Below are 12,882 nucleotides of genomic sequence, written 5' to 3'. Positions count from 1 at the left end.
GAATCGTTTTCGAATTTCGAACTGCGGAATTCTGGAAAATGATCGAAATTCGAAAAAATGAAGGAGTTACAACGTTTTTGACCTTGAAAATGACCTTGAGTTTTTACGCCAAAAAAGATTTGGTTTTTGCAATGTTTTTCATAGAAAACTTTACACTATTCCTTCATGTAGCACCTCTACGGAAAGAGATTTTCCTCACGAATCCAACGGTGTCCTTAGAGTTTTGAAATTCGCAAAACTAAAGATGTTACAGCAATCTCAAACTCACCTCGATTTTTTTACCATTTTTCGGATATTAATTATGCGATTTTGAGCTTGTTTTTTGAAGAAAAAACTTAGGAGTTGCACTAATCCGATTTTTTTGCCATAATCTTCAATACTGCATACTCAACTCGAAAAATTTTTTCGCATCAAAAATTGAAAATTTTCATAAGGGGTTAGCCTTTGCGAAAAAAATGCAAAAAAAATAAAATGTGAAATTTTATGTAATTTTGTTTATTGTACGAATCGTTTTCGAATTTCGAACTGCGGAATTCTGGAAAATGATCGAAATTCGAAAAAATGAAGGAGTTACAACGTTTTTGACCTTGAAAATGACCTTGAGTTTTTACGCCAAAAAAGATTTGGTTTTTGCAATGTTTTTCATAGAAAACTTTACACTATTCCTTCATGTAGCACCTCTACGGAAAGAGATTTTCCTCACGAATCCAACGGTGTCCTTAGAATTTTGAAATTCGCAAAACTAAAGATGTTACAGCAATCTCAAACTCACCTCGATTTTTTTACCATTTTTCGGATATTAATTATGCGATTTTGAGCTTGTTTTTTGAAGAAAAAACTTAGGAGTTGCACTAATCCGATTTTTTTGCCATAATCTTCAATACTGCATACTCAACTCGAAAAATTTTTTCGCATCAAAAATTGAAAATTTTCATAAGGGGTTAGCCTTTGCGAAAAAAATGCAAAAAAAATAAAATGTGAAATTTTATGTAATTTTGTTTATTGTACGAATCGTTTTCGAATTTCGTTCGTTTAGCCTTTGCGAAAAAAATGCAAAAAAAATAAAATGTGAAATTTTATGTAATTTTGTTTATTGTACGAATCGTTTTCGAATTTCGAACTGCGGAATTCTGGAAAATGATCGAAATTCGAAAAAATGAAGGAGTTACAACGTTTTTGACCTTGAAAATGACCTTGAGTTTTTACGCCAAAAAAGATTTGGTTTTTGCAATGTTTTTCATAGAAAACTTTACACTATTCCTTCATGTAGCACCTCTACGGAAAGAGATTTTCCTCACGAATCCAACGGTGTCCTTAGAATTTTGAAATTCGCAAAACTAAAGATGTTACAGCAATCTCAAACTCACCTCGATTTTTTTACCATTTTACGGATATTAATTATGCGATTTTGAGCTTGTTTTTTGAAGAAAAAACTTAGGAGTTGCACTAATCCGATTTTTTTGCCATAATCTTCAATACTGCATACTCAACTCGAAAAATTTTTTTGCATCAAATTTCATAAGGGGTTAGCCTTTGCGAAAAAAATGCAAAAAAAAATAAAATGTGAAATTTTATGTAATTTTGTTTATTGTACGAATCGTTTTCGAATTTCGAACTGCGGAATTCTGGAAAATGATTGAAATTCGAAAAAATGAAGGAGTTACAACGTTTTTGACCTTGAAAATGACCTTGAGTTTTTACGCCAAAAAAGATTTGGTTTTTGCAATGTTTTTCATAGAAAACTTTACACTATTCCTTCATGTAGCACCTCTACGGAAAGAGATTTTCCTCACGAATCCAACGGTGTCCTTAGAATTTTGAAATTCGCAAAACTAAAGATGTTACAGCAATCTCAAACTCACCTCGATTTTTTTACCATTTTTCGGATATTAATTATGCGATTTTGAGCTTGTTTTTTGAAGAAAAAACTTAGGAGTTGCACTAATCCGATTTTTTTGCCATAATCTTCAATACTGCATACTCAACTCGAAAAATTTTTTCGCATCAAAAATTGAAAATTTTCTAAGGGGTTAGCCTTTGCGAAAAAAAATGCAAAAAAAAATAAAATGTGAAATTTTATGTAATTTTGTTTATTGTACGAATCGTTTTCGAATTTCTAACTGCGGAATTCTGGAAAATGATCGAAATTCGAAAAAATGAAGGAGTTACAACGTTTTTGACCTTGAAAATGACCTTGAGTTTTTACGCCAAAAAAGATTTGGTTTTTGCAATGTTTTTCATAGAAAACTTTACACTATTCCTTCATGTAGCACCTCTACGGAAAGAGATTTTCCTCACGAATCCAACGGTGTCCTTAGAATTTTGAAATTCGCAAAACGAAAGATGTTACAGCAATCTCAAACTCACCTCGATTTTTTTACCATTTTTCGGATATTAATTATGCGATTTTGAGCTTGTTTTTTGAAGAAAAAACTTAGGAGTTGCACTAATCCGATTTTTTTGCCATAATCTTCAATACTGCATACTCAACTCGAAAAATTTTTTCGCATCAAAAATTGAAAATTTTCATAAGGGGTTAGCCTTTGCGAAAAAAATGCAAAAAAAATAAAATGTGAAATTTTATGTAATTTTGTTTATTGTACGAATCGTTTTCGAATTTCGAACTGCGGAATTCTGGAAAATGATCGAAATTCGAAAAAATGAAGGAGTTACAACGTTTTTGACCTTGAAAATGACCTTGAGTTTTTACGCCAAAAAAGATTTGGTTTTTGCAATGTTTTTCATAGAAAACTTTACACTATTCCTTCATGTAGCACCTCTACGGAAAGAGATTTTCCTCACGAATCCAACGGTGTCCTTAGAATTTTGAAATTCGCAAAACTAAAGATTTTACAGCAATCTCAAACTCACCTCGATTTTTTTACCATTTTACGGATATTAATTATGCGATTTTGAGCTTGTTTTTTGAAGAAAAAACTTAGGAGTTGCACTAATCCGATTTTTTTGCCATAATCTTCAATACTGCATACTCAACTCGAAAAATTTTTTTGCATCAAATTTCATAAGGGGTTAGCCTTTGCGAAAAAAATGCAAAAAAAAATAAAATGTGAAATTTTATGTAATTTTGTTTATTGTACGAATCGTTTTCGAATTTCGAACTGCGGAATTCTGGAAAATGATTGAAATTCGAAAAAATGAAGGAGTTACAACGTTTTTGACCTTGAAAATGACCTTGAGTTTTTACGCCAAAAAAGATTTGGTTTTTGCAATGTTTTTCATAGAAAACTTTACACTATTCCTTCATGTAGCACCTCTACGGAAAGAGATTTTCCTCACGAATCCAACGGTGTCCTTAGAATCCAACGGTGTCCTTGAAAATGACCTTGAGTTTTTACGCCAAAAAAGATTTGGTTTTTGCAATGTTTTTCATAGAAAACTTTACACTATTCCTTCATGTAGCACCTCTACGGAAAGAGATTTTCCTCACGAATCCAACGGTGTCCTTAGAATTTTGAAATTCGCAAAACTAAAGATGTTACAGCAATCTCAAACTCACCTCGATTTTTTTACCATTTTTCGGATATTAATTATGCGATTTTGAGCTTGTTTTTTGAAGAAAAAACTTAGGAGTTGCACTAATCCGATTTTTTTGCCATAATCTTCAATACTGCATACTCAACTCGAAAAATTTTTTCGCATCAAAAATTGAAAATTTTCTAAGGGGTTAGCCTTTGCGAAAAAAAATGCAAAAAAAAATAAAATGTGAAATTTTATGTAATTTTGTTTATTGTACGAATCGTTTTCGAATTTCTAACTGCGGAATTCTGGAAAATGATCGAAATTCGAAAAAATGAAGGAGTTACAACGTTTTTGACCTTGAAAATGACCTTGAGTTTTTACGCCAAAAAAGATTTGGTTTTTGCAATGTTTTTCATAGAAAACTTTACACTATTCCTTCATGTAGCACCTCTACGGAAAGAGATTTTCCTCACGAATCCAACGGTGTCCTTAGAATTTTGAAATTCGCAAAACGAAAGATGTTACAGCAATCTCAAACTCACCTCGATTTTTTTACCATTTTTCGGATATTAATTATGCGATTTTGAGCTTGTTTTTTGAAGAAAAAACTTAGGAGTTGCACTAATCCGATTTTTTTGCCATAATCTTCAATACTGCATACTCAACTCGAAAAATTTTTTCGCATCAAAAATTGAAAATTTTCATAAGGGGTTAGCCTTTGCGAAAAAAATGCAAAAAAAATAAAATGTGAAATTTTATGTAATTTTGTTTATTGTACGAATCGTTTTCGAATTTCGAACTGCGGAATTCTGGAAAATGATCGAAATTCGAAAAAATGAAGGAGTTACAACGTTTTTGACCTTGAAAATGACCTTGAGTTTTTACGCCAAAAAAGATTTGGTTTTTGCAATGTTTTTCATAGAAAACTTTACACTATTCCTTCATGTAGCACCTCTACGGAAAGAGATTTTCCTCACGAATCCAACGGTGTCCTTAGAATTTTGAAATTCGCAAAACTAAAGATTTTACAGCAATCTCAAACTCACCTCGATTTTTTTACCATTTTACGGATATTAATTATGCGATTTTGAGCTTGTTTTTTGAAGAAAAAACTTAGGAGTTGCACTAATCCGATTTTTTTGCCATAATCTTCAATACTGCATACTCAACTCGAAAAATTTTTTTGCATCAAATTTCATAAGGGGTTAGCCTTTGCGAAAAAAATGCAAAAAAAAATAAAATGTGAAATTTTATGTAATTTTGTTTATTGTACGAATCGTTTTCGAATTTCGAACTGCGGAATTCTGGAAAATGATTGAAATTCGAAAAAATGAAGGAGTTACAACGTTTTTGACCTTGAAAATGACCTTGAGTTTTTACGCCAAAAAAGATTTGGTTTTTGCAATGTTTTTCATAGAAAACTTTACACTATTCCTTCATGTAGCACCTCTACGGAAAGAGATTTTCCTCACGAATCCAACGGTGTCCTTAGAATTTTGAAATTCGCAAAACTAAAGATGTTACAGCAATCTCAAACTCACCTCGATTTTTTTACCATTTTTCGGATATTAATTATGCGATTTTGAGCTTGTTTTTTGAAGAAAAAACTTAGGAGTTGCACTAATCCGATTTTTTTGCCAAAAATTTTCATAAGGGGTTAGCCTTTGCGAAAAAAATGCAAAAAAAATAAAATGTGAAATTTTATGTAATTTTGTTTATTGTACGAATCGTTTTCGAATTTCGAACTGCGGAATTCTGGAAAATGATCGAAATTCGAAAAAATGAAGGAGTTACAACGTTTTTGACCTTGAAAATGACCTTGAGTTTTTACGCCAAAAAAGATTTGGTTTTTGCAATGTTTTTCATAGAAAACTTTACACTATTCCTTCATGTAGCACCTCTACGGAAAGAGATTTTCCTCACGAATCCAACGGTGTCCTTAGAATTTTGAAATTCGCAAAACTAAAGATGTTACAGCAATCTCAAACTCACCTCGATTTTTTTACCATTTTTCGGATATTAATTATGCGATTTTGAGCTTGTTTTTTGAAGAAAAAACTTAGGAGTTGCACTAATCCGATTTTTTTGCCATAATCTTCAATACTGCATACTCAACTCGAAAAATTTTTTCGCATCAAAAATTGAAAATTTTCATAAGGGGTTAGCCTTTGCGAAAAAATGCAAAAAAAATAAAATGTGAAATTTTATGTAATTTTGTTTATTGTACGAATCGTTTTCGATTTCGAACTGCGGAATTCTGGAAAATGATCGAAATTCGAAAAAATGAAGGAGTTACAACGTTTTTGACCTTGAAAATGACCTTGAGTTTTTACGCCAAAAAAGATTTGGTTTTTGCAATGTTTTTCATAGAAAACTTTACACTATTCCTTCATGTAGCACCTCTACGGAAAGAGATTTTCCTCACGAATCCAACGGTGTCCTTAGAATTTTGAAATTCGCAAAACTAAAGATGTTACAGCAATCTCAAACTCACCTCGATTTTTTTACCATTTTTCGGATATTAATTATGCGATTTTGAGCTTGTTTTTTGAAGAAAAAACTTAGGAGTTGCACTAATCCGATTTTTTTGCCATAATCTTCAATACTGCATACTCAACTCGAAAAATTTTTTCGCATCAAAAATTGAAAATTTTCAATTTGTGAAAAAAATGCAAAAAAAATAAAATGTGAAATTTTATGTAATTTTGTTTATTGTACGAATCGTTTTCGAATTTCGAACTGCGGAATTCTGGAAAATGATCGAAATTCGAAAAAATGAAGGAGTTACAACGTTTTTGACCTTGAAAGTGACCTTGAGTTTTTACGCCAAAAAAGATTTGGTTTTTGCAATGTTTTTCATAGAAAACTTTACACTATTCCTTCATGTAGCACCTCTACGGAAAGAGATTTTCCTCACGAATCCAACGGTGTCCTTAGAATTTTGAAATTCGCAAAACTAAAGATGTTACAGCAATCTCAAACTCACCTCGATTTTTTTACCATTTTTCGGATATTAATTATGCGATTTTGAGCTTGTTTTTTGAAGAAAAAACTTAGGAGTTGCACTAATCCGATTTTTTTGCCATAATCTTCAATACTGCATACTCAACTCGAAAAATTTTTTCGCATCAAAAATTGAAAATTTTCATAAGGGGTTAGCCTTTGCGAAAAAAATGCAAAAAAAATAAAATGTGAAATTTTATGTAATTTTGTTTATTGTACGAATCGTTTTCGAATTTCGAACTGCGGAATTCTGGAAAATGATCGAAATTCGAAAAAATGAAGGAGTTACAACGTTTTTGACCTTGAAAATGACCTTGAGTTTTTACGCCAAAAAAGATTTGGTTTTTGCAATGTTTTTCATAGAAAACTTTACACTATTCCTTCATGTAGCACCTCTACGGAAAGAGATTTTCCTCACGAATCCAACGGTGTCCTTAGAATTTTGAAATTCGCAAAACTAAAGATGTTACAGCAATCTCAAACTCACCTCGATTTTTTTACCATTTTTCGGATATTAATTATGCGATTTTGAGCTTGTTTTTTGAAGAAAAAACTTAGGAGTTGCACTAATCCGATTTTTTTGCCATAATCTTCAATACTGCATACTCAACTCGAAAAATTTTTTCGCATCAAAAATTGAAAATTTTCATAAGGGCCTTTGCGAAAAAAATGCAAAAAAAATAAAATGTGAAATTTTATGTAATTTTGTTTATTGTACGAATCGTTTTCGAATTTCGAACTGCGGAATTCTGGAAAATGATCGAAATTCGAAAAAATGAAGGAGTTACAACGTTTTTGACCTTGAAAATGACCTTGAGTTTTTACGCCAAAAAAGATTTGGTTTTTGCAATGTTTTTCATAGAAAACTTTACACTATTCCTTCATGTAGCACCTCTACGGAAAGAGATTTTCCTCACGAATCCAACGGTGTCCTTAGAATTTTGAAATTCGCAAAACTAAAGATGTTACAGCAATCTCAAACTCACCTCGATTTTTTTACCATTTTTCGGATATTAATTATGCGATTTTGAGCTTGTTTTTTGAAGAAAAAACTTAGGAGTTGCACTAATCCGATTTTTTTGCCATAATCTTCAATACTGCATACTCAACTCGAAAAATTTTTTCGCATCAAAAATTGAAAATTTTCATAAGGGGTTAGCCCTTGCGAAAAAAATGCAAAAAAAATAAAATGTGAAATTTTATGTAATTTTGTTTATTGTACGAATCGTTTTCGAATTTCGAACTGCGGAATTCTGGAAAATGATCGAAATTCGAAAAAATGAAGGAGTTACAACGTTTTTGACCTTGAAAATGACCTTGAGTTTTTACGCCAAACAAGATTTGGTTTTTGCAATGTTTTTCATAGAAAACTTTACACTATTCCTTCATGTAGCACCTCTACGGAAAGAGATTTTCCTCACGAATCCAACGGTGTCCTTAGAATTTTGAAATTCGCAAAACTAAAGATGTTACAGCAATCTCAAACTCACCTCGATTTTTTTACCATTTTTCGGATATTAATTATGCGATTTTGAGCTTGTTTTTTGAAGAAAAAACTTAGGAGTTGCACTAATCCGATTGTTTTGCCATAATCTTCAATACTGCATACTCAACTCGAACAATTTTTTCGCATCAAAAATTGAAAATTTTCATAAGGGTTTCGCCTTTGCGAAAAAAATGCAAAAAAAAATAAAATGTGAAATTTTATGTAATTTTGTTTATTGTACGAATCGTTTTCGAATTTCGAACTGCGGAATTCTGGAAAATGATCGAAATTCGAAAAAATGAAGGAGTTACAACGTTTTTGACCTTGAAAATGACCTTGAGTTTTTACGCCAAAAAAGATTTGGTTTTTGCAATGTTTTTCATAGAAAACTTTACACTATTCCTTCATGTAGCACCTCTACGGAAAGAGATTTTCCTCACGAATCCAACGGTGTCCTTAGAATTTTGAAATTCGCAAAACTAAAGATGTTACAGCAATCTCAAACTCACCTCGATTTTTTTACCATTTTTCGGATATTAATTATGCGATTTTGAGCTTGTTTTTTGAAGAAAAAACTTAGGAGTTGCACTAATCCGATTTTTTTGCCATAATCTTAGAATTTTGAAATTCGCAAAACTAAAGATGTTACAGCAATCTCAAACTCACCTCGATTTTTTTACCATTTTTCGGATATTAATTATGCGATTTTGAGCTTGTTTTTTGAAGAAAAAACTTAGGAGTTGCACTAATCCGATTTTTTTGCCATAATCTTCAATACTGCATACTCAACTCGAACAATTTTTTCGCATCAAAAATTGAAAATTTTCATAAGGGGTTAGCCTTTGCGAAAAAAATGCAAAAAAAATAAAATGTGAAATTTTATGTAATTTTGTTTATTGTACGAATCGTTTTCGAATTTCGAACTGCGGAATTCTGGAAAATGATCGAAATTCGAAAAAATGAAGGAGTTACAACGTTTTTGACCTTGAAAATGACCTTGAGTTTTTACGCCAAAAAAGATTTGGTTTTTGCAATGTTTTTCATAGAAAACTTTACACTATTCCTTCATGTAGCACCTCTACGGAAAGAGATTTTCCTCACGAATCCAACGGTGTCCTTAGAATTTTGAAATTCGCAAAACTAAAGATGTTACAGCAATCTCAAACTCACCTCGATTTTTTTACCATTTTTCGGATATTAATTATGCGATTCTGAGCTTGTTTTTTGAAGAAAAAACTTAGGAGTTGCACTAATCCGATTTTTTTGCCATAATCTTCAATACTGCATACTCAACTCGAAAAATTTTTTCGCATCAAAAATTGAAAATTTTCATAAGGGGTTAGCCTTTGCGAAAAAAATGCAAAAAAAATAAAATGTGAAATTTTATGTAATTTTGTTTATTGTACGAATCGTTTTCGAATTTCGAACTCCGGAATTCTGGAAAATGATCGAAATTCGAAAAAATGAAGGAGTTACAACGTTTTTGACCTTGAAAATGACCTTGAGTTTTTACGCCAAAAAAGATTTGGTTTTTGCAATGTTTTTCATAGAAAACTTTACACTATTCCTTCATGTAGCACCTCTACGGAAAGAGATTTTCCTCACGAATCCAACGGTGTCCTTAGAATTTTGAAATTCACAAAACTAAAGATGTTACAGCAATCTCAAACTCACCTCGATTTTTTTACCATTTTTCGGATATTAATTATGCGATTTTGAGCTTGTTTTTTGAAGAAAAAACTTAGGAGTTGCACTAATCCGATTTTTTTGCCATAATCTTCAATACTGCATACTCAACTCGAAAAAATTTTTCGCATCAAAAATTGAAAATTTTCATAAGGGGTTAGCCTTTGCGAAAAAAATGCAAAAAAAATAAAATGTGAAATTTTATGTAATTTTGTTTATTGTACGAATCGTTTTCGAATTTCGAACTGCGGAATTCTGGAAAATGATCGAAATTCGAAAAAATGAAGGAGTTACAACGTTTTTGACCTTGAAAATGACCTTGAGTTTTTACCCCAAAAAAGATTTGGTTTTTGCAATGTTTTTCATAGAAAACTTTACACTATTCCTTCATGTAGCACTTCTACGGAAAGAGATTTTCCTCACGAATCCAACGGTGTCCTTAGAATTTTGAAATTCGCAAAACTAAAGATGTTACAGCAATCTCAAACTCACCTTGATTTTTTTACCATTTTTCGGATATTAATTATGCGATTTTGAGCTTGTTTTTTGAAGAAAAAACTTAGGAGTTGCACTAATCCGATTTTTTTGCCATAATCTTCAATACTGCATACTCAACTCGAAAAATTTTTTCGCATCAAAAATTGAAAATTTTCATAAGGGGTTAGCCTTTGCGAAAAAAATGCTAAAAAAATAAAATGTGAAATTTTATGTAATTTTGTTTATTGTACGAATCGTTTTCGAATTTCGAACTGCGGAATTCTGGAAAATGATCGAAATTCGAAAAAATGAAGGAGTTACAACGTTTTTGACCTTGAAAATGACCTTGAGTTTTTACGCCAAAAAAGATTTGGTTTTTGCAATGTTTTTCATAGAAAACTTTACACTATTCCTTCATGTAGCACCTCTACGGAAAGAGATTTTCCTCACGAATCCAACGGTGTCCTTAGAATTTTGAAATTCGCAAAACTAAAGATGTTACAGCAATCTCAAACTCACCTCGATTTTTTTACCATTTTTCGGATATTAATTATGCGATTTTGAGCTTGTTTTTTGAAGAAAAAACTTAGGAGTTGCACTAATCCGATTTTTTTGCCATAATCTTCAATACTGCATACTCAACTCGAAAAATTTTTTCGCATCAAAAATTGAAAATTTTCATAAGGGGTTAGCCTTTGCGAAAAAAATGCAAAAAAAATAAAATGTGAAATTTTATGTAATTTTGTTTATTGTACGAATCGTTTTCGAATTTCGAACTGCGGAATTCTGGAAAATGATCGAAATTCGAAAAAATGAAGGAGTTACAACGTTTTTGACCTTGAAAATGACCTTGAGTTTTTACGCCAAAAAAGATTTGGTTTTTGCAATGTTTTTCATAGAAAACTTTACACTATTCCTTCATGTAGCACTTCTACGGAAAGAGATTTTCCTCACGAATCCAACGGTGTCCTTAGAATTTTGAAATTCGCAAAACTAAAGATGTTACAGCAATCTCAAACTCACCTCGATTTTTTTACCATTTTTCGGATATTAATTATGCGATTTTGAGCTTGTTTTTTGAAGAAAAAACTTAGGAGTTGCACTAATCCGATTTTTTCGCCATAATCTTCAATACTGCATACTCAACTCGAAAAATTTTTTCGCATCAAAAATTGAAAATTTTCATACGGGGTTAGCCTTTGCGAAAAAAATGCAAAAAAAAATAAAATGTGAAATTTTATGTAATTTTGTTTATTGTACGAATCGTTTTCGAATTTCGAACTGCGGAATTGTGGAAAATGATCGAAATTCGAAAAAATGAAGGAGTTACAACGTTTTTGACCTTGAAAATGACCTTGAGTTTTTACGCCAAAAAAGATTTGGTTTTTGCAATGTTTTTCATAGAAAACTTTACACTATTCCTTCATGTAGCACCTCTACGGAAAGAGATTTTCCTCACGAATCCAACGGTGTCCTTAGAATTTTGAAATTCGCAAAACTAAAGATGTTACAGCAATCTCAAACTCACCTCGATTTTTTTACCATTTTTCGGATATTAATTATGCGATTTTGAGCTTGTTTTTTGAAGAAAAAACTTAGGAGTTGCTCTAATCCGATTTTTTTGCCATAATCTTCAATACTGCATACTCAACTCGAAAAATTTTTTCGCATCAAAAATTGAAAATTTTCATAAGGGGTTAGCCTTTGCGAAAAAATTGCAAAAAAAATAATTTTGTTTATTGTACGAATCGTTTTCGAATTTCGAACTGCGGAATTCTGGAAAATGATCGAAATTCGAAAAAATGAAGGAGTTACAACGTTTTTGACCTTGAAAATGACCTTGAGTTTTTACGCCAAAAAAGATTTGGTTTTTGCAATGTTTTTCATAGAAAACTTTACACTATTCCTTCATGTAGCACCTCTACGGAAAGAGATTTTCCTCACGAATCCAACGGTGTCCTTAGAATTTTGAAATTCGCAAAACTAAAGATGTTACAGCAATCTCAAACTCACCTCGATTTTTTTACCATTTTTCGGATATTAATTATGCGATTTTGAGCTTGTTTTTTGAAGAAAAAACTTAGGAGTTGCACTAATCCGATTTTTTTTGCCATAATCTTCAATACTGCATACTCAACTCGAAAAATTTTTTCGCATCAAAAATTGAAAATTTTCATAAGGGGTTAGCCTTTGCGAAAAAAATGCAAAAAAAATAAAATGTGAAATTTTATGTAATTTTGTTTATTGTACGAATCGTTTTCGAATTTCGAACTGCGGAATTCTGGAAAATGATCGAAATTCGAAAAAATGAAGGAGTTACAACGTTTTTGACCTTGAAAATGACCTTGAGTTTTTACGCCAAAAAAGATTTGGTTTTTGCAATGTTTTTCATAAAAAACTTTACACTATTCCTTCATGTAGCACCTCTACGGAAAGAAATTTTCCTCACGAATCCAACGGTGTCCTTAGAATTTTGAAATTCGCAAAACTAAAGATGTTACAGCAATCTCAAACTCACCTCGATTTTTTTACCATTTTTCGGATATTAATTATGCGATTTTGAGCTTGTTTTTTGAAGAAAAAACTTAGGAGTTGCACTAATCCGATTTTTTTGCCATAATCTTCAATACTGCATACTCAACTCGAAAAATTTTTTCGCATCAAAAATTGAAAATTTTCATAAGGGGTTAGCCTTTGCGAAAAAAATGCAAAAAAAAATAATTTTGTTTATTGTACGAATCGTTTTCGAA

The sequence above is a fragment of the Stomoxys calcitrans genome, chromosome 5, assembly GCF_963082655.1.
Source record: "Stomoxys calcitrans chromosome 5, idStoCalc2.1, whole genome shotgun sequence".
NCBI lineage: Eukaryota > Metazoa > Arthropoda > Insecta > Diptera > Muscidae > Stomoxys > Stomoxys calcitrans.
Note: the sequence above shows the minus strand (reverse complement) of the source record.